This window comes from Antechinus flavipes, chromosome 2, assembly GCF_016432865.1.
Source record: "Antechinus flavipes isolate AdamAnt ecotype Samford, QLD, Australia chromosome 2, AdamAnt_v2, whole genome shotgun sequence".
NCBI lineage: Eukaryota > Metazoa > Chordata > Mammalia > Dasyuromorphia > Dasyuridae > Antechinus > Antechinus flavipes.
The window spans coordinates 668,436,291-668,457,566 of record NC_067399.1 but is presented as its reverse complement, the minus strand read 5'-3'; positions in this window follow the sequence as shown (position 1 = coordinate 668,457,566).

Here is a 21,276-nt window from a genome sequence, read left to right as displayed (position 1 = left end):
CTAGGAAGAAGATACCATAAGGTGGGGCAAGATATCTGGGAGTTCAATAATATTATAAAGCAGTGACCACCAAAACCATTTGGGATTGTCTTAGAAATAGGCAAATGGATCAGGGAAATAGTTAAGTTCACTTGACATGATAGTCAATGACTATAGTAATCTAGTGTTTCATAAACCCAAAGACTCCAACTTCTGGAATAAGAACTCAGTATTTGACAAAATTTTCTGGGACAATCGAAAAATAGTATGGCAGAAACTAGGTATTTACTAACATCTAACACCCTATACCAAGATAAAGTCAAAACAGATTTATAATTGAGATATAAACAGTGATACTATCAGCAAATTAGAAGAACAAAAGATAGTTTACCTCTCATATATGTAAAAGAAGGAACTTAAGGACAAAGAACTAGAGAATATTATGAAATGTAAAATAGATAAATTTGAATAGGTTAAAACAAAAAGTTTTTTGTATAAATGAAATGAATGTAGCCAACATTAGAAGGGAAGCAGAAAAATGGGGAAATTGTTTTTTGATAAAGGCCTAATTTCTTTTAAAGATATAGAGAATTGACTCAAATTTATAAGAATACAAGCCATTTTCCAAATGCTAAATGGTCAAAGGATATGAAGAAACAATTTTCAGATGAAGAAATTAAAACTATTTCTAATCATATGAAAAAATATTCTAAATCACTATTTATTAGAGAAATGAAAATTAAAACAACTCTGAGGTAACATTTCACACCTCTCAGATTGTATAAAATGACAGGAAAAGATAATGACAAATGTTGGAGAAAATGTTGTAAAACTGGGATTTTAATACATTATTGGTGGAGTTGTAAATTGATCCAACCACTTAAAGAGCAATTTGGAACTATGTCCAAAGGACTATCAGATTGTGCATACTCTTTGATGCAGCAGTATTTTTTCTGTGTCTGTATCCTAAAGAGATCATAAAAAGTGAAATGGACCCATATGTGCAAAAATGTTTGTAGAAGCAAGGAACTGGAGAATGGGTAGATGCCCATCAGTTGGGGAAAGGTTGAATAAGTTATGATATGTGAAAGCTATGAAATATTATTGTTCCATAAGAAATGATCAGCACAATGATTTTAAAGAGGACAGGAGAGACTTACATTAACTAATGCTAAGTGAAGGAAGTTGTACTAAGAGAATACTGTGCACAACAATGAGATTATGTGATGATCAATTCTGTGAATTTGACTTTTCAACAATGAGATGATTCAGGCCAATTCCATTAGACTTGTGATGGAAAGAGCTGTTTTCATCCAGAGAGAGAACTATGGGGACTGAATGTGGATCACAACATGACATTTTTCACCTTTGATGTGATTTTGTTTCTTGTTTTTTTTTTCTCACTTTTTTCCCTTTTGATGTGATTTTTTCTTGTACAGAATGATAAATATGGAAATACATTCAGATGAATTTGTATATTTTTAACTTACAATAGATTACTTAGTGTCTAGGGGAGTGGGGAGAAAGGAGAAAACATTTGGAACAGAAGATTTTGAAAGGACAAATGCTGAAAATTATCTTTTCATATATTTTGAAAAACAAAAAGGCTGTTATTATTATTATTTTAATTTGCCAGACAACTTCTAATATATCTGCCACTGTGAAGCTTGGTATTCAGACTAACCATAAAAGGAATTATTCCTTCTGAGGCTTAGAAAATGGATTAAAAGGAATTAGAGTGATTGGGGTACAGGTAGTTTTTTTATAAGAGGAAAATAACCTGGGGGTTGATATAATAACTTGGTCTTCTGACTAGATAAAGCAACTGTAGGGTTATGATAATTTTGCCAATGCCTGGAGTTTGGTTAATCTGGGGCCAAAGTTTTTAAAAAAAAAAACTTTAAAGATAACAAAAAGCCTAATTATGATCAAAGGAACTAGATATTCAATGTGTCCCAGGGTCCTGCCCTCTTGCCTTAGGAGGTAGCTTGGATAGTAAATTCAGGGTCTCTCCCAAACATGCCATTCTCTTTGACCAACTCAGTTGTAAGAATCTGAGATCTTTATTCACCCTCATCAGAAGCAAACATCAAATACATTACAAAATATTCAGAGTAATGCTCAATTGTTTTTTGTTTTTGTTTTTGTTTTTTGGTAGCAAACAATTGAAACACAGTGAGTGATTATTAATTATTAAATCATTGATATAAACAATATTATCATTCATGAAATAATGAGATATTATTATAAATAGCACATAATGGCTATGAGCCAACTAGAGCAACATAAGAATATAAAAAATTAATTGATATAAAGTAAAATAAGCAGAACCAAATGAAAAATGAACATCACATTTATTTTTTAACTCCCTGCCTGAAAACAAAAAGCCATAACTTGAGAATTTTTTTTAAAAGTAAGGAAATAAGAGAATTCGTTTCTGGTGAGCAGATAACTAAATCAAATTTCTCATTTTAGTTAAGCAATGACTACAGGGACAGAAATGTATAACAATGATCAAATCAGATATCTCCACTAAATTTAATGGTTGGATTTAATACATTTCTTGGTTATATGAGAGAGTTCAATCTGCATCAGAAAAAACAAAAGGATTATATAAATCCAAGTTGTATTAATGTAGCATATCACAAACAAACAACTCATACATCCCATTTATTTGAGGTCTATTTCCTTTAATTATTTTTCATTATCTCATTTTTGCCTGCTCTGCTACTCTGATTGATGACTGATTTCACCGATATAGGCATGGAGACAGTATAATGCCTTTTTGAAACAGCAGAATATATTTGGAGAAAGGGGCTTGAATTTAAATTGAAGTTTTTGCACTGATTGCCTTTAAGACCTAGAGCAAGACCTCTGAGTCTTAGTTTTTTTTCATCTATACAATCAGGGAGTCAGAATATATGACTTCCAAGATCTCTTTCAGGTCATCTGGAGCAAAACTTTTAAAACTTTGAGTTAGTACCCCATGTGGAATCATATAAATGAAGTGAGAATTATGAAATCATGATTTACTATCAGTAAAAGTTTGATTTGTATATATATTTCATACTCCTATATACCTGGGGTCACATAAAAATTTCTTGGGTGAAAAAAGTTTAAGAAAACTTGATCCAGAACAGGAAAGGAACTTGTGTATATTGCTATGCAACTAACCCATATATTTTACCAATATCTTTGTTCATTATATATGTAAGAAAGACACAGACACACAAAGCCATTCCCAGACAGAAAGGTAAAGTCAGAGAGAGGCAGAAAGAGAGAGAAGTATAGGAATAAAACTGGGCATGCAGAAGGATGTAATTTTCAATCAAAATCATCCTCTATCCTCTGAATAATAAAGAATTTATATATATATATGTGTGTGTGTGTGTGTGTGTGTATACACATACACATCATACTTTACATATATGTAAAGCAAGATGTATTTGTATGCAACATATGTATGCATGTATGTTTATATGTTTGTGTGAATAATAATTAGAAGCAAAGGGTATTGTCATTATCCAGAACTAAATATAAGCATTGATGTTTATGGATTTCCAAAAAGAAGCTGAGCTGTTCTTTGACAAACACTAATTTTCCAATTTTAAGTGACAGGGTGTCAAGCAGACTTAAGCCCTGCTACTTCTTTCTTGCTCTAATTGTTACTATTTGAATACCGCTCACAGCATGGTATGTGTTTGTTATGAATAATGTGCTCAAACAGAAAGGTTAGAATTTAGATGTTGAAGTTTACAAGCACATTGAATGTCTCATTTTCTTTCCTACAGCTTCCAAAATGGGGGAGAGACTATTGAACATCAACATCTTTATTTTGCTTCTGAGCTAGAAAAAATAGGAATAAGGTTTGGACCTGTGATATCATTCTTCTAGAGAACTCTTAAATTAGGAGTCTCCTTTCTGTGATAGGGATTGTTTGCTTCTCTGTAAATTTTAACATCGAGATTTGCCTAGATCAATGAGAGTTAGATGATTTGCTAAGTCTCATATAATCATATGGTGTCATGTGGGAGAAATAATACCCTCTTTACAGTTGAGAGACAGGGGCCTACTATAGAACATTTTAGATGGACATGAGAATAGCCTAGATTGTTTTTCAGAAATAATGAAAAGAGACATTCTATTTTTAAATTTAATTTATTAAAAATTCATTAATAATGGTCTACTGGAAATTTCTTATAAATGGCAAAGCAGGAATAAAATAGCATAATAAAATCGGTTTCCTCATTGGGGATTTCTGAACCAATACAATCATAGGTTTGATAAATGAACAAAATAACAATAACAATATTCTTGAGATAATAGGTGTAAAGCTGTTTAAGACTTCTGAAGTAAACTAGTCATTGATCCTCATCTTACAGTTAAAAAAAAAAAAAAAAAAAAACAAAAAAACAACTAAAGGTCAATAGATTAGTTGCCCTGTTTTCAGTTACACAGTAAGGAAAAAGTAATTCTCAGATTCAAACCAGATTTCTGGGCTCCAAATTTAATGCCTTGTTTGTTTGAACCATGCTATCTCACTCAAAGATTCCCTGCAGAGGAAAAGCAAGCTTCTAAGAGTGACGCTTCTACAACCATAATTGTTTCCCTGCAACCGTGGCTCCCTATCTCTAGTTACCAAGTGAAAGGGGGTGAGCACTATCATGGGTCTGTATGCCCTTACATGTAATATGTCTTCAGAAAAAGAAATGCTATAGTCTCAAAAGAATCAGTTGAAGATAACTAAAGCATAATGGAGAAGTGCATGGTGAGTCGAAAAGGATACTAAGACAACTCTTGATCAAAAGAATTATACTAAAGTTGCTTCTAGAAACAAAATTGATTAATAAAATAAAAGGTTAAAAATAAAACAAATTGGATTTATCTCTGGTTTTACTTTACTCTGGCACATAATAGTTACCAGATATTTAAAAGCTTTCAAAAACAGCCATTGCACTCACTCTATCACTTTGTGGATTTAAAGAACTTCACTTATCGTGTGAATGTGGACTACTAACCAGATTCTAGAATTGTCAACTAGGAGAAATTATTATTGAAATATGTGTCACAATAAATTTAGGATGTATGTATTGTTCTATATATGAAGATGGCACACATTTATTTATATTTGTGATCATTGTTTTAGAGACTGAATTATAACTTTTTGTGTGTGTTGCTTCTAATATAGTAAAAATTAAAAAAAAAAAACTGGTTTTGGACTTGAAGGATCAATTTTAGAGTATGGTTTTATTGTGTGGCAGAAATACTCAAAGTATTTTCCAGAAATTAACTTGAAGTCCAATCTGCCATTCGTGTTATCATTGGTAATTAACTAATATCTATAACTTTTGGTTCTTTTTCCTTTGAAATGAAAATTGAGTATTAGATAATGGTTGAGATCTCTCCATAATGAAGATCTGTAATCTTATGGTAATTCTGAGATTGCAAAGAAGAATTCTAAATAACAGATGATGATTTAGAATCAGTAGAATTCAAGGGTATTAAGGGGAATGGGTAGGCAGATGCAAAAGACAGAGTAGAGAAGCACTCAGAATACCTCTTTCATTATTCTTCTTCAAATAACTTTAAAATGATGTCTCAAATTGAATTCTGGATTGACAGAGCAAACAAAAGGTTAGCGAGTGATATTCTTAAAGCCAAAGATAAAATAGAAGGTTGGAGAGATTTTTAACAAAGGAAAAATGGTTGGCTTGAAGTGCACATGGATAAAACACTAGTGACAGAATTAGGTGTGGTGAAGCAGCAGCTTCAAGAACTCTCAAACCAGAGATAATAAAAGAAGCTGGGAACTGATCAGAAAGAGCTTACCACATACCCTTGCCCTAGCCCACTAGATGTAGAGTTAAATGATATTTGACAAATCCATTGACTATATAAAATCTGTCTCATGATTCCAGGAAAGAAAGGAATGTTTTCAGGCAAGAGGCATTGGTTGTTCATTTATTGCAATGTTTATACAAACTGCTAGGTCATGATTGAAGAGCAGAAATAAGCACTTTTTAGTTAAGAGGGAGAAGAAACCTTGAGGATCAGTAACATCTGGCCTCAAGGGATCAGAAACCTTGAAGAATAGCATAATTTTCATTTCCAAGGAAGAAAGAGACCTGAGGAGCAGTTTCAAGTGCAATCCCAAAGGTTTAGGAGACCTTCCTCGGTAAAGTCTAAGAGAGCAGTGGTCACACCTCTCCTGAAATGACATCATTTTGGGGGCATCAAAAATCCCAAGCCCCAAGAAATTGCTCTGAAAATAGCAAAGCAATAAAAGCTTGAAGGTTGAGAAAGGCTCTCTCCCCTTCCCAATGAGGAATTACAAAACAAGAACTAAGATGGAATATGAGGAAAGAATAAAAAAGAACATGTGTATAAAAAGCTACTGTGATGAGAGCAAATATCAAAACTCAAACTCAGCAAAAAAAAAAAAAAAAAAAAGTCAAAACAATTACAAGTAAAGCCTGAAAAGTGAACAATTGTAAATAGGAGAGAAATGCAATAAGAATTCCTAGAAAATACTTTAAAAATTGATTGCAAAATTAAGTTGGAGAGATAGAGAAAAAATAGGTAAAGAAAAAAGCAAGAAAAAATTTGTGAAAATATAATCGATGTATGAGGATGTATTCTGATGGAAGTGGATTTCTTCAACAAAGAGAACTAAATCAGTTTCAATTGATCAAGGATGGACAGAAGCAGCTACACCCAAAGAAAGAACACTGGGAAATGAATGGAAACTGTTTGCATTTTTGTTTTTCTCCCCAGGTTATTTTTACCTTCTGAATCCAATTCTTCCTGTGCAACAAGAGAACTGTTCAGTTCTCCACACATATATTGTATCTAGGATATATAGTGACATATTTAACATGTATAGGACTGCTTGCCCTCTTGGGAAGGGGGTGGAGGGAGGAAGGGGGAAAATCGGAACAGAAGTGAGTGCAAGGGATAATGTTGTTAAAAAAAATACACAGGCATGGGTTCTGTCAATAAAAAGTTATAATTATTTATATAATCGATAGCTTGACAAAAGAGGGATAAAGAATCTGAAGAAAACAAAGCTTTAAAAAAAATTTGTCCAAATGGAAAATAGGTATAAAGGCTCACAGAAGAAAATAATTCCTTAAAAAATAAAATTGGACAAGTGGAAGCAAAAGACTTCATGAAATATCAATAAGCAAAAGAAATACACACACACACACACACACACACACACACACACACACACACACACACAATAAAATGTGAAATGCCTCATTGGAAAAACAATTGACCTGGAAAACAGATCAGGGAGAGATTATTTAAGAGATAATTTGAAGTAGCAGAAAGTCATGATCAAATAGCTTAGATATTATATTTCAAGAAATTACCAAGAAAAATATCTATATTCATATCCTAGATCCATAGAGTCAAATAGAAATTGAAAGACTGCACCAATTACCATCCAAAGAAATTCTAAAGAGAAAAACTCCCTAGAATATTATAACCAGTTTCCAGAACTCCCATATCCAAATGACAGCATTTCAAATAGCAAGAAGTAAACAATTGAAATGTTATTAAGCCACACTCAAGATCCCACAGAATTTCAAATCTACCACTTTATAGAAGCTGAAGGTTTGGAATGTGATTTTCCAGAAGACAAAAGAGCTGAAATTACAACTGAGAACAACTTACTCAGCAAAGTTGAGCACAATCCTTTGAGAGTGGAAAAGCATATTTAATAAAATAAAGAATAGTCAAGCAGTCCTGAAGAAAAGACCATAGTGGAATTTTTAAAAAAAATGATTTTTAAATAATGGACTAAGTACAAGGATGAAAAAAGTAAATATGGAAGAGAAATTGGGAGAAATGCAATTAGATTAAACCATTTAACTTTCTGTGTGAGAAAATGATATATTTGTCTTCTAAGAACTTTAGCATTATTAAGACATTTAGCAGGATTCCATCTAGGAAAAAGTGAGAAAATGAATTGATTATGTTGAGATGTTGGGAGGAAAATGTGAATACTATAACAATAACATTGTTTTTTTAAAAAAATATTTTAATAGCTTTTTATTTACAAATTATATGCATTGGTAATTTTTCAGCATTGACAATCGCCAAACCTTTCATTCCAATTTTTCCCCTCCTTACTCCCATCCCCTCCCCTAACTGGCAGGATGATCAATACATGCTAAATATGTTAAAGTGTAAATTAAACACAAAATTAGTATACATGTCCAAACTGTTATTTTGCTGAACAAAAAGAATCTGACTCTGAAATATAGTACAATTAGCCTATGAAGAAAATCAAAAATGCAGGCATGCAAAAATATAGGGACAATAATATTGTTTTAAGAAATTAGTTATTTGGCTATTACAAATACTCAAATTAACTATAAAGGACAGAAGAAGAAAAATGCTGTTTACATGCAGAGAAAAACTGATAAAAAGATGTTTAGAATAATTATACATATATACTTGTTTGTGTGTGTGTGTGTGTGTGTGTGTGTGTGTGTGTGTACTTAGCTACGCTATTCATGAAAATTATTCAAGATAATTTCAAAGGACCCATGATAAAAAATGTTATCCCTCTCCAGAAAGATAAACTCTGAATACAGTTTGAAATACACTTTTAAAATTTCTTTTTTTTTGTTGTTTTTGTTTTTCTTTGAAACACAGTTAATATGAAAATATATATTTTACATCACCTCAAATTTTTAATCAAAATCAAATCACTTGCCTTATCAAAGAGTGGGAGGGAGGCCAAAAAAAAGTGTTTTAAATGATTGTTTAGAACTCTGTACACATATCAAATTGAAAACTGTTTAATGAAATAAAAATATTAGCTTCTTGATCAGTTAGTTGTACTAGCAATCATAGCATATGTGGTATACTGTTATATTATCATTATATTATGGCATAACATTTTTATAGCATATACTACTTATATATTGTACTACATTACTTTATATTATATTACTATATTATGTTATATTGTGTTATTTAATATCTTATGAACTTTGTTTAAAATTTTCTGTTGTTGAGCATCATGCTGAACTTCTTTTTGGAGAAGCCATTACCTTATATGCAAGTATGAATGACCAATCCATTATCCAAAAAAAGAAAAAAAAAAAATATAAAGGGCCAAAATACCTTTTCCTCTATGATAAATTCTAGGAAAATGAAATTGCCTTGCTCATACTACCTTAACGTTTGTTTTATTTAGTCAATTAATTTACCATAAGATGGATGACATAATGACATGATATGAAATTAAAACATTTTATTTCTATATTAACTTTAAATTATCTAGCAATGTTTCCTTATTCCTCTTGTTTTTGGAAGTAAACCCCATTGGATAAAGGTATATAGAGAGAGATAGACATTTTGGCAGTTGTGGTTTCTTCCTTCCTCCTCGAGTCATGTAACAACATAATAGCATTACAATCTCACTGAACACAGTAAAAATTGCAAATTCATTCACTTTCACTGAAGCATGTTCCTAAGTGTATTGGGACTATTTTATTGAGGACACATTAATAAAGAAAGCTCTAGTGCTACAGAATCTGCAAATGAGATTTGGGAGTTTTTCAGTTATATGGATTTCATTGCCATGAAAAAAAAAAAAAAAAAAAAAAAAAACTCTGGAAAAAGAGGTTGATAGAGATTTCTCAAAAGACTAACGATCCAAGGGCTTTTAAAGATACTCACTATATGCTTATGAAATAAAAAGAGAAACAACCAGGACCAATTATAGAAGATACAACTAAGCTTGACTCTTATCTGTTCCTCTGCTTCATTTGGCAAGGTATTCCTAATCTGCAACCTAATAGATCTGATAGTAATACAAATGTGTCATTTTCTAGCTCTCCTATCTATGGAATGAATATGTCTTTATTCTATGGACTTTTATTCTATTCAGATCTGCTACCAATTAAACACCTGTGCTCAATAACTTTGTGCTGATCCATCATGAACATTTCCAGAAGGGTATATTGCTAGATTGCAGATTAGCCCCAGAAACCCCATTAAAATTAATGGGAACTACATGCCTAATTCCCTCAGAGCCAAGAAGAAAATCACCCCATAGTGTTCAATAGCCCTCAAAATTCCTCATTTCTTACCTGTGGTGCCAACTGCTGATAATTGGCTCGTGCCACCTGCTTCCATTACATACTTGTCTGGGGAGGAAGGAAAAGTGAAAGAATATGGAGGAGGGAGACAGTATTCATACACAAATTTTCTCTGATGACTCCCATGTCCTAGAGTACACCTTTGAAGTGCTGAGGTGAGACCCATAAAGTTGTTGGCAGGGGTTGAGTGAATGCTTTCAAATTAAATATTAATATAAAAAAGACATAGGAAATTGACTTCAAAGTTATTCCTAAGAGGCATAGTTCTATTTGATTGTGGTTTGAGGCCAGATGCTACACAAGTAAAATAGGAAATAGAAGGCTAAAGAAAGTTTTGCATCCTTTCCAGAGAAAGGTCTGGCCAACAATCCCCAGAACTCCATTATTAGTGATTTAGTTTAAGAAACAAAGAGCTAGGATAGTCTGCTATTGTCATAAGTAAAATCTGCTACCTGTCATTCTTCACAATGATATCTGTGACAAGGTGAAGGAAAAGCAAGGAAAAACACAACTCAGCCATTTTATGTGTATGTGTGGAACCATTTTAATCTGATGTTTCCTAGAGGACGATGTGGAAACTAATGGGCAAAATGAGGCTTGGCGTTTTTGGTAGGGTTCTTGTCTCCTGCTAACAACTCTATCTTTTCATTCATTAGTGCCTTCACAACAATGAGAATTGATTGCACACTGTTCTTTCAAGGATTTCCTGTTCTTAAGACACCCAACATAAGAATTTTTTTCCCCATCTTTTATGTTTTATCATACCAAAATAATCCAGAAGAGAGAGCCTAGGAATTTCTGGAAATTGTAGCAGTAACTAAGCACCAGCTTCATTGCAAAATAGAAAAGAGAAATTTAAAAAAGACTTTTACCACTATCTGGAATGAAATTACATGCACCCTCCTCACACTCTCCAGCATGCAAGTTTTCCATAAGCTATTTAATCAAAAATAAGAACTGGATCTCAAAAATATATTAAAAAATATTATTTCAAATATGGAAGGGACTTAGAAATATTTTTATCTAATCCCTCTAGCAATTATTGGTTTTTTTTAATAATGCTTAAGACAAATGGCTATCAAACTTATTTTATTTATTCATTATTTCAATGATAATTCATTATTTCCTAAAAACTGTAATTCCTTCTTTGAACATTTCTAATTATTTAAGTTATAATATCAAACAAAAATATTGCCATCTTATAACTTAGTGATATAAAATCTCTACTTATTGCATTGCACAACATAAATCCAATTCCTGTCCTCCACACCCATGGTTTTATTGTTGGTGCTGTTGTGTGTTTTAAAATCACTTATCTTCTCCAAACTGGCCATATTCTAAGCTTTTCCTAATGTGATGTCAGCATGAATTCACTTGCTATCCCATTTGCCTCCTCTGAGCACATTTTTCATCATTATTCTTCTTGAAATATTCAGAATTTAATATAATACACCACATGTAGTCCTGTAGAGACATAGTATAGTGGTCCTTTTTGAATGCAGCTGTGTACAAATCTTATACTTTCTCTTTTCATAACATTTTGGGCATCTGCACCTTTCTTTCCATCTACCCACAAAATCACTATAATATTTCATTTTTTTTTTTTTTTTTACTTCTGGCCCATGCTATTCCTTTTGTTTCCCATTTGTCCTCCTTGATTCATCATTTTCCCCATTCTAATCCATTTCCCAAAGAGTTATCAAGGTCATTTTTCTTAATGTGTTTATGTGACTGTGTTATTACTCAATAAACTCCTTAGCCACTCTATTATCTACAAAATCAAATATGAACTCTTCCATTTGGTATTATAAGTCTTTTATGACTGTCTTTAAATTAATTTTCCAAATTCCATATTTCTGGAGCACCACAATACTCTTTCTCAAATCAGTCAGCAAATACGTCCTGATTTAAGTACTTCACTGCAGTCCAGGGAACATCTCTTTATACTAGGTACATGGATAGATGAGGAAGACTGGTGAAATTAAAGAAACCTTGTGAATTTTGAAAATAGAAACTTTGTGAATTTTCTTAATCATAGCACAGGTAAGCATGAATTTTCTTAATCATAGCCCAGGTAAGCATAAGTAATGATTTTAATTTGGGTCATTTCTTTCTTTCTTTCTTTTTTCATTTTCATTTATTTTATTTTATTTTTAAATTTTATTTTATTTAATAATAACTTTGTATTGACAGAATCCATGCCAGGGTAATTTTTTACATTATCCCTTGCACTCGCTTATGTTTCGTTTTTTCCCCTCCCTCCCTCTACCCCCCCCCCCCAAGATGGCAAGCAGTCCTATATATGTTAAATATATTGCAGTATATCCTAGATATAATACATATTTGCAGAACCAAACAGTTCTCCTGTTGCACAGGGAGAATTGGATTCAGAAGGTAAAAATAACTCGGGAAGAAAATCAAAAATGCAAATAGTTCACATTCGTTTCCCAGTGTTCCTTCTTTGGGTAATTTGGGTCATTTCTAAGGGAAGTATAGTCCCCTGGTTAACATTCATATACCATCATTTATTCAGCCTTTCTCCAACTGATGGGCATCCATTCAATTTCCAGTTTCTTGCCACTACAAAAAGAGCTTTCAAAAACATTTTCACACATGTGAGCCCTTTTACCTCTTTTAAGATCTTTTTTTGGTATAAAAGCTCAGTACAGCCACTGCTGGATCGAAGGGTATGGAAAGATTAATAGCCCTTTGGGCATAGTTCCAAATTGCTCTCCAGAATGGTTGTATCAGTTCACAACTCCACCAATAATGTATTACTATCACAGTTTTCCCACATCCCCTGCAATTTTTGTCAGGATCATTTCCCGGTCATCTTGACCAATTTGAGAGATGTGTAGCAGTACTTCAGAATTGTCTTAATTTGCATTTCTCTGATAAATAGTGATTTAGAGCACTTTTTCATATGTCTAGAAATGGTTTCAGTTTTTTTTTAATCTAAAAATTGTTCATATCATTTGATTCTTTATAATTTGGAAAATGGCTTGCATTCTTATAAATTTGACTCAATTTTCTATATACTTTAGAAATAATGCATTTATCAGAACCTCTGTATGTAAAAAATTTTCCCAGTTTATTACTTCCCTTCTAATGTTATCTGCATTGGTTTTGTTTGTACAAAATGTTTTTAAGTTAATATAATCAGAATAATCCATTTTGAATTCATTAATGTACTCTAGTTCTTCTTTGACCACAAATTCCTTCCTTCTCTACAGATCTAGAAGTAAATTATCCTTTATTCTTCTAATTTGCTTATAACATCACTCTTTATGTCTAAATCATGAACCTATTTAAACTTTATCTTGATGTAGGGTATTAGGTGTGGTCAATGCCTAGTTTTTGCCATACTAATTTCCAAGTTTTCCCAGCAGTTTTTATCAAATAGTGAATTCTTATCCCAAAAGCTGCATTCAGAGTAATAATGGATCATTGTGTTTCCAAGAATAACAAAGTCATTCACAGCCGATCATCCCACAAACTTGGTGTTGTACACAGTAGAATTCATTTTGAGTTCATGGCAGACTTTTCAGATTTTTTCTGAGAGCAATGTACTCATAATTTCCCATAGAACAATAATATTTCATTGGGATCACATTTTATTAAACCATTTCCCAAATAATGGGCATCCCTCAATTTCTAATATTGTTTGGGTATATGTAGTTTCTTTTCCTTTAAAAAAAATCTTTTGGGATTCATGAGTAGTTGTGTATTACTAAATTAAAAGACATACATAATTTTATAACCCTCTTGGCAGTGTTCATATCTTTTATTCATTTATCAATTGGAGATTGACTCTTTTTTCAAAAATAATTTTGACTCAGTTCCCTATTCATTTGAAAAAGGAGTCTTTCATCAGAGAAATATGCTTCAAAATTATTTTCCCAATTACTATGCTAATTGTATTTTTCCCTGTTTATTCTCTTCTCTCTCCCCTTTTACTTTGACCCTCCTCAAAAGTGTTTTGCTACTGACCACCTCTTCCTCAAATACTCCCTCTCTTTGGTCATTTATTCTTATTTTTTCCCTTTTTAATCTGTTTTTTTTTTCTTGTGCATAATGCTAATTGTGGAAATACGTATAGAATAATTGCACGTTTAATATATATTGGATTACTTCTGTCTAGGGGAGGGGTTAGGGGAAGGGAGAGAGAAAGAAAATGGAATGCAAAGTGTTGCAAGAATTATAATGAAAACTATCTATGCTTGTATTTTGAAAATAAAAAGCTCTAAATAAAAATAAATACAAATAAAATATGTGATATTCCTTAGAGTTTTCATTTAGGACCTCTTTTAGGAGGTAATCAGTAAATTCTTCCAATTTCTATTTTACTGTCTGATTCTAGATATCAGAACAGTTTCTTGAAAGATAATATCTAGTTTCTTTTTCTGATCATGGTTTTCTGACAGAGAAATACATTTTAAATCTCTTTCCTGGATCTCTTTACCAAGTCAGTTGTTCTTCCAATGAGATATTTCACATTGTTTACAATTTTTTCATCCTTTTTTTTTCTTTATTGTTTCTTAATGTCTTATAAAGCAATTAGTTCCCTTGCTCAATTGTAATTTTCAAGGAATTATTTTCCTTAGTGAGCTTTTGTACCTCCTTTCCCGCTTAACCAATTTTACTTTTTAAGGTATTTTCTTTATCTTTTTTGTATTTCCTTTTGCATCATTCTCATTTTTCTACCTAATTTTTTTTCTATATTTCTGTTACTTGATTTTCAAAATTCATTTCAAGTTTTTCCATGCCCTGAGAACAATTCTTATTTTTCTAGGAGACTTTGGATGTAGGAGTTTTGTTTTTGTTGCCTTCTATGTGTATTTTGATCTTATCACCATGTAACTTTTTATAGTCAGAATTTTTTTTTGCTGTTGTTTGCTCATTTTCCCAACCTATCACTTGGCTTTTAACCCTATATTAAAGTAGGGCTCTGTTTCCACAGGGGGCACAATGTCCTAAGCTTTAGGAATTTTATACAGCTGTTTTCAGTAATGCTTCTAGAGACCTGAACATAAGTACTTTCTGACCTAGAACTATGGGGAGGGTCCCTGCTCCAACTTGTCTGTAAGTTCAGATGTGGTTAAGCATCTGACTCCTTCCTCAGGGCTATTAAAGAGACTTCCTGTGAGTGGAGCCTTCAGAAACTGCTGTTACCACCACTTACTCCTGGTTTGCTGGTTTTCTGATGAACTCTCACTCTTGTTGAGGCAAACTGTTTCTGCTGATCTTCCAAGATATCTGTGTTGTCTCTTGATTAAAAGGTTTGCAAAGTGCCCTTACTGATATTACCTTGAAGGCACCAAGACTTATTTCTGATTTGCTAGAGCCCAGACTGAACTGAAGCCATACTGACATTATGTACACAAAGATTAATGTTGGCTTTCCACACTGGTGAAACACCCTTTTCCTGCTGACCTTCTAAGTTGTGTTTAGTTGGAAAATTATTCCACTTTACTTTTTGCATGTTCCGATGATGTAAAACTTGTTTAGCAACATTATTTAAGGAATTTGGAGGGTTTAGGAAGGAGAGTTCAGTGAGTTCCTGCCTTTTCTCTGTCATCCTGGATCCACGCCCCCATTTCTTATAGACCAACAATATTGCTTTACTATATCATATATCAATATATATTCATATATATAACTTATTCAACCATTTTTTCCAGTTTATGGGAATCCACTTAATTCTCAGGTCCTTACCACTATGAAAAGAGTTACTACAGATACTTTTGTACATGTGGATTTTTTCCTTATTTTTTCATCTATTTTGAATTCATATCCAGTAATGACACTGTAGGATAGAAAGATGGTACTCCTTCACATTTAAAGAATTTATTGTTTGACAAATTTAAAATGATGAACAATTGAATTGTTCTGTGCTGATTGTTTTCTTCCATCATATATTAATAATTTGTCCCTGAGTGGAACTCTCTTTTCTTTGTTGTTTCATAATAAACATGCTTCAAAATCATGTTTTTATTGTTTTTTGTTATTTTCCCATACCTAAGCTTGTCCCTAACATCAGGAACTATGCTGTTTGTCTTTGCAGAACCAACAATATCTATTACAATTTATTGTAAATAGTATTAACTCAAATATTTGTTTAATGCTGATTTCCAAGCTTTGGTAATCATAATGCTCTTCTTACCATGCCATAACACATTTTTTATTGACCCTTTTCCATATGCTTCTTTTTTTTTTTAATCATTTGTATATTTTTAACAAGGGAGGGGATCTGAGAATTTCCAGAGAAACTACATTCACATCTCTATGCACTTCTCCCCTTGAGTCCCTAGAGGGATTATTAGTGTTTGTTTAGCAGAATGCCATTTCTGAGAAATTCATATCCCTCTTGAACCATCTAGCATTTCAGCGTTTCTGTCCTCCGGATGAAATCTACAATTTATTTGAAGTGTTAAAATTAACTTTGCCAATGTTTATGCTATACATCTAAGACTACAGTATCTTCACTTATGTGTTATGCTCTTTAAAATACTACAATCATTTTCACTCTACTTTCCATCACTTCCACATCATTAACTAGTTTCCATGCTTAGATCCTTTTCTCTTATCAGCCCTATATCCTGTCTTCTCTTGCTTCTCTCAAAAATCAGCTAAATTTCCATCTTCTGAAAGAAGTCTATATTTCTGAATCTCAATCCTTTCTTTTTGATATTGTTCCTCCCAATTTATCTTACATATATTGCATTTTATATATAATTTTTTTTGTTTTCTTTATTAATTTGTGAGCTCCTTTAGAGCAGAGACGTGTGTGTGTGTGTGTGTGTGTGTGTGTGTGTGTGTGTGTGTGTACAGACGATGGTGGTAGTAGCTTCCTTTATATACCCCAATGCTTTGCACAGAGTCCAAACATAGTAGATACTTAATAAATAGGTGCTATTTTACTGTGTATTGTGTGAGGTTTGGTAGCAGATTTTACTTAAGATTTTTCCTTTCCCTCTTCCCAGTTCTTAGGGTTTTCCTCCACCTTAAACTTACTTTGTATATTCTTTATGTTATATGTTGACTTAACTATATTTGTTTTGGTTTTCCCCAATAGAATTTCAAGTATTTTTTAAAGCTTTTTTTTTTTTAACAGCTTTTATTTTTTTGTCCCCAAGACTAGAAGAGAGCCTCTCACACTGGAGTTACTCAATATGTGCTGAATAAATGAATGGTGAAAGGTTTTGTTCATTTTGGTAGATTGACACATCTAGCACATGAAGAAAGAATTGAAGACTGAATCTTTACTGTTCATTATTTCTAGATCAATTTTATTATTTGGAAAACTTCTATGAAACTTCTGTTATACCTTTCTTTCTAATAAAGTTAAGTCCTAGTTAAGAGATATCAGAGAAGGAGTCTATTTCCTTAGTAGGACCATATTTTTTCCCTAATGAATGCAGCACCATTACTCTGCTCTGTTGTCCCATTGTGTCATGGACATCAATCTGTGTTTTCAAGTGGAATTTTCAAGTTTTATAGTGGAAAGGAGGCTTGCCTTGGAGGCAGAAAGACATGGGCTCAAATTCTGCCCCAGAATGCTGCAAGATCTGTGACTCTGGGCAAGTCTTATGACTTCTCTTTGCTTTAGTTTCTTATTTTATAAAATTAGATTGCTGAAATTAATCATCTCTAAACATCTATGATTGAGAAAAAAATAAAGATTCGTTTACTGGAAGATTAGTTCTTTGCAGCACTAATTCTGGAAGTTCCTACTTTAATGCAGAAAGACTTTTAGTATCATTTTGATGATGAACCTTATGTGCATCAACTAGGACAATCTTAGAAATGTATTGACTCATCAATCATTTTAAGTGCTGAATGATGTGTTCCTTTTTATTTTGTTTTAGACAAATCAACACTTAAATACTACCTACTAAATAAATGAGAAAGTGTTCATTTCTGTTAATCTATGAATATCTACATTGAAGAACTAATAGATTTTGAACTATGAAATATTACTATAAACTTCCATTTTCAATTCATTTTGCTAGTAATTTCCTCTCAAACAAATCAATCTGTTGCTCTTGATACATGATCTGAAGAGAAAAAAAGAGAGAGAAGAGAAAGGAAGAGATGGAGAAAAGTGGAGGGAAAAAGAAGAGAGAGAGAGAGAGAAAGAGAGAGAGAGAGAGAGAGAGAGAGGAGAGAGAGAGAGAGAGCGCTAGCTCAATCTATATTTAGATAGCATTAGTTCTTTCTCTGGAAATGGCTAGCATTTTTCATCCTTTGTCCTTTGGGATTGCCTTGGATTGCTGTATTGCTGAAAATTGCTAAGTCATTCACAATTCTTTGTCATATAATATTGTTATTACTGTGTACAGTATTTTCCTGGTTCTGTTCACTTTATTTTGTACCAGTTTGTCTTTGGTTCTTTTCAACAACAAAGTGATTCAAGGCAATTCCAAATAAACTTGTGATGAAAAGAGCCATCTGCATCCAGAAACTCAATGCGGATCAAATTATTTGTCCTTTTGTTGTTATTGTTGTTTATATGTTTGATTGTTTTTATTTTTTTTCTCTAGTATTACCCCTTTGATCAGATTTTTCCTGCACAGCATAGCAAATATGAAATCATGTTTAAAAGAATTTCACAAACCCATATTGGATTGCTTTAGTGTCTAGGAAAGGAGGGAGAAAAATTTGGTTTTGTAAAGGTGAATGTTGAAAATTATCTTTATGTTTTTGGAAAACTAAAAAATAAAACATTCAAATTGTTAAAAAAAAATATATGCACACATGTTATACCATTTGCTATTAGAGGACCTGGGGTCAAATCCTGCTACTAATGTGCTGTTTAGTGTTCTTTATCCATCCTTAGATGCAATTTTCTCATTTATGAAATTACCTTTGAAGGAGTTTTCCTTTTAAGACACAATATTCAACAAATAAAGACATTAAAAATGCTGGAAAATATAATTATTTTTGCAACCATTTGTACAACATTAAGGCACTGAAAAGTAAAAATAGTAACATGAAAACTATATTGAGTATGTGAGGATTATGAAAGAGGGATTTCCCCCACCACCACCTATTTAGACCTCCATGGCAAGAATAGAAAGGATAAATGAAAGTGTTTATTTGGCAAATTTAAGCCTAAAACTTTGAAAAAATTATAATAGAGTTATCTGAAAACTGAATTACTCTTCACTAGTCATCTTCATGAAAAGCTGGTTGACTGCTAGTGTGATGTTATAGTGATAATACTTTTTAGTATGCAAGTTGGATTAGTTAGGAAAGAACTCTCTCTTGAACTATTTATAATGCTGATGCTGTGAAAGGAAGGGAAGTAAAAAAGGAATGGAAATATATGAAATATCTACATATCTACTACACTAATAGTATGGAAATAAGAAAAAAAAAGGACAGAAATCAAGTGGTCAACAAAGTATGAGGAGAGAATGGCATATTGGAACTGAAGGAAAGAAAGAGTATACAAAAGACTTGATATTCAACCATCAAATGTTGTAGGTTGCTAGAAAGAAATGAAGTCTGAATTAAGATTTTAAGCATAATGAAAATAGAGAAACTGAATATAAATTTCCTTAAAGGTGGAAGTAGGGAAATGAAGAATACATGAGAGTTTTCAGTCAATAAGGAAGTAAAAAAAAAGTATATTTTCAGTCTTCTTCTCCTCATTGCCATATGTGATAGCCCGATAATTTCCTTAAGAATTAATGCAAATAAAGAAAATAAAATTAGATAAATAGAACTTACTGATTGTGATAGTGATGTCCAATTTTCTAAAAAAAAAAAAAGTATTACTTAGCTGTATTAAAAAATATTAAGTGGTTCAAGTAATAGAGTAAAGTGTTAATCTTAGTCAAGTAAATCTAAGTCTTGACTCAGTGACTTTTTAAGCAATATGACTTGGGGACAGTGATTTAACTTCTCAACCTCATTTACTTCATCTGTAAAATTAGAATAACAATACCTACATACTTCAGATATGAAGTCTGATAAGAAATCTGTTGAGAGTTAATACTCTTATAATCTTCTTAAGTGAAGACCAATAAAGTCAGGAAGGGCTTAATCTGCTACATAAATACATATATTGTTTGAGAGAAAAAAGAGGTAGTAAATGGAAAACATCAACTATATAAACCATATTTTTATTAAGCATTTATTAAGTACTTGCTCTGCATCAAGCAAGGATGCCCTAATTCTGCACAAACGTGTATCTCTCAAAAATATACCCAATGTTTTATGGAGATAAAATATTGTGCTATTTCTTAATATAGACTCTGAAATTATGAAACAAAAAAGATATTTAAAGAAAAAAATCAAGGTATTAATCATTAGTACTTTGGTTAGACCCAGAGAAATAGGTTAAGTAATTGCAGTTCTTGCTTTTTCTACTAAAAAGAGTAGAGACTAGTTCTTTATCAAGACCTTATGAATGGAAAGCACAGAGAAGGTCAAGAGATTGAAAGGCAATCAAAGCGACTTTTTAAATCATTGATTTGACCATATCATTCCCTTAGTCAGTTTAAATCCAGACATTTATTATCTATCGTCAACAAAATAAAATAAAGGCATGAACTCCTCTTTTTGGAATTGCAAAACCAAAGATGACCTCTGAAGTTGATTTTGACCTACTTTCCCAACTTTATCATATATTAATTTCAGCTTCATATATTGGTATGCATTAGAATTTTTGTTTATTTGTTTTGTTTTGTTTTTGATTTCTAGCATCATTGCTTAATAACCACTCCCTATTAGCTTCTACTCTTAGTTTGCTTTTGTGCCAAAATTTTTATTAACTCCCCAAAATTTCCAAGTCATTAACTCTATCTTTATGTTTCTTTCTGTCTGTCTCTATCTATCTCTCTCCTGTTTCCTATCTCTCCCTACTTTCTATCTTCTCTCAGGGTTTCTATCATTTCATTGTTTCTATCATATTATCTCTATATCTGACATTCTATGTTGGTCTAGTTTCCCTTCATGAGCTTAGCACCATATGCATAACAGTTGACAAAACAATTATTCTTTCTGCATCAGCCTGGGGGATTTCCTTTACCTAGTAAGGTTCTATTAAATGGATATATCCTACAAAAAGCCAAATGTCATTGCAGGCTTAAGTTGAATATGAGAATCTCATTCTAGATGTGACTGGTTTCATTTGATCAATTACAGTTCATTTAAAAATGAGCCACCT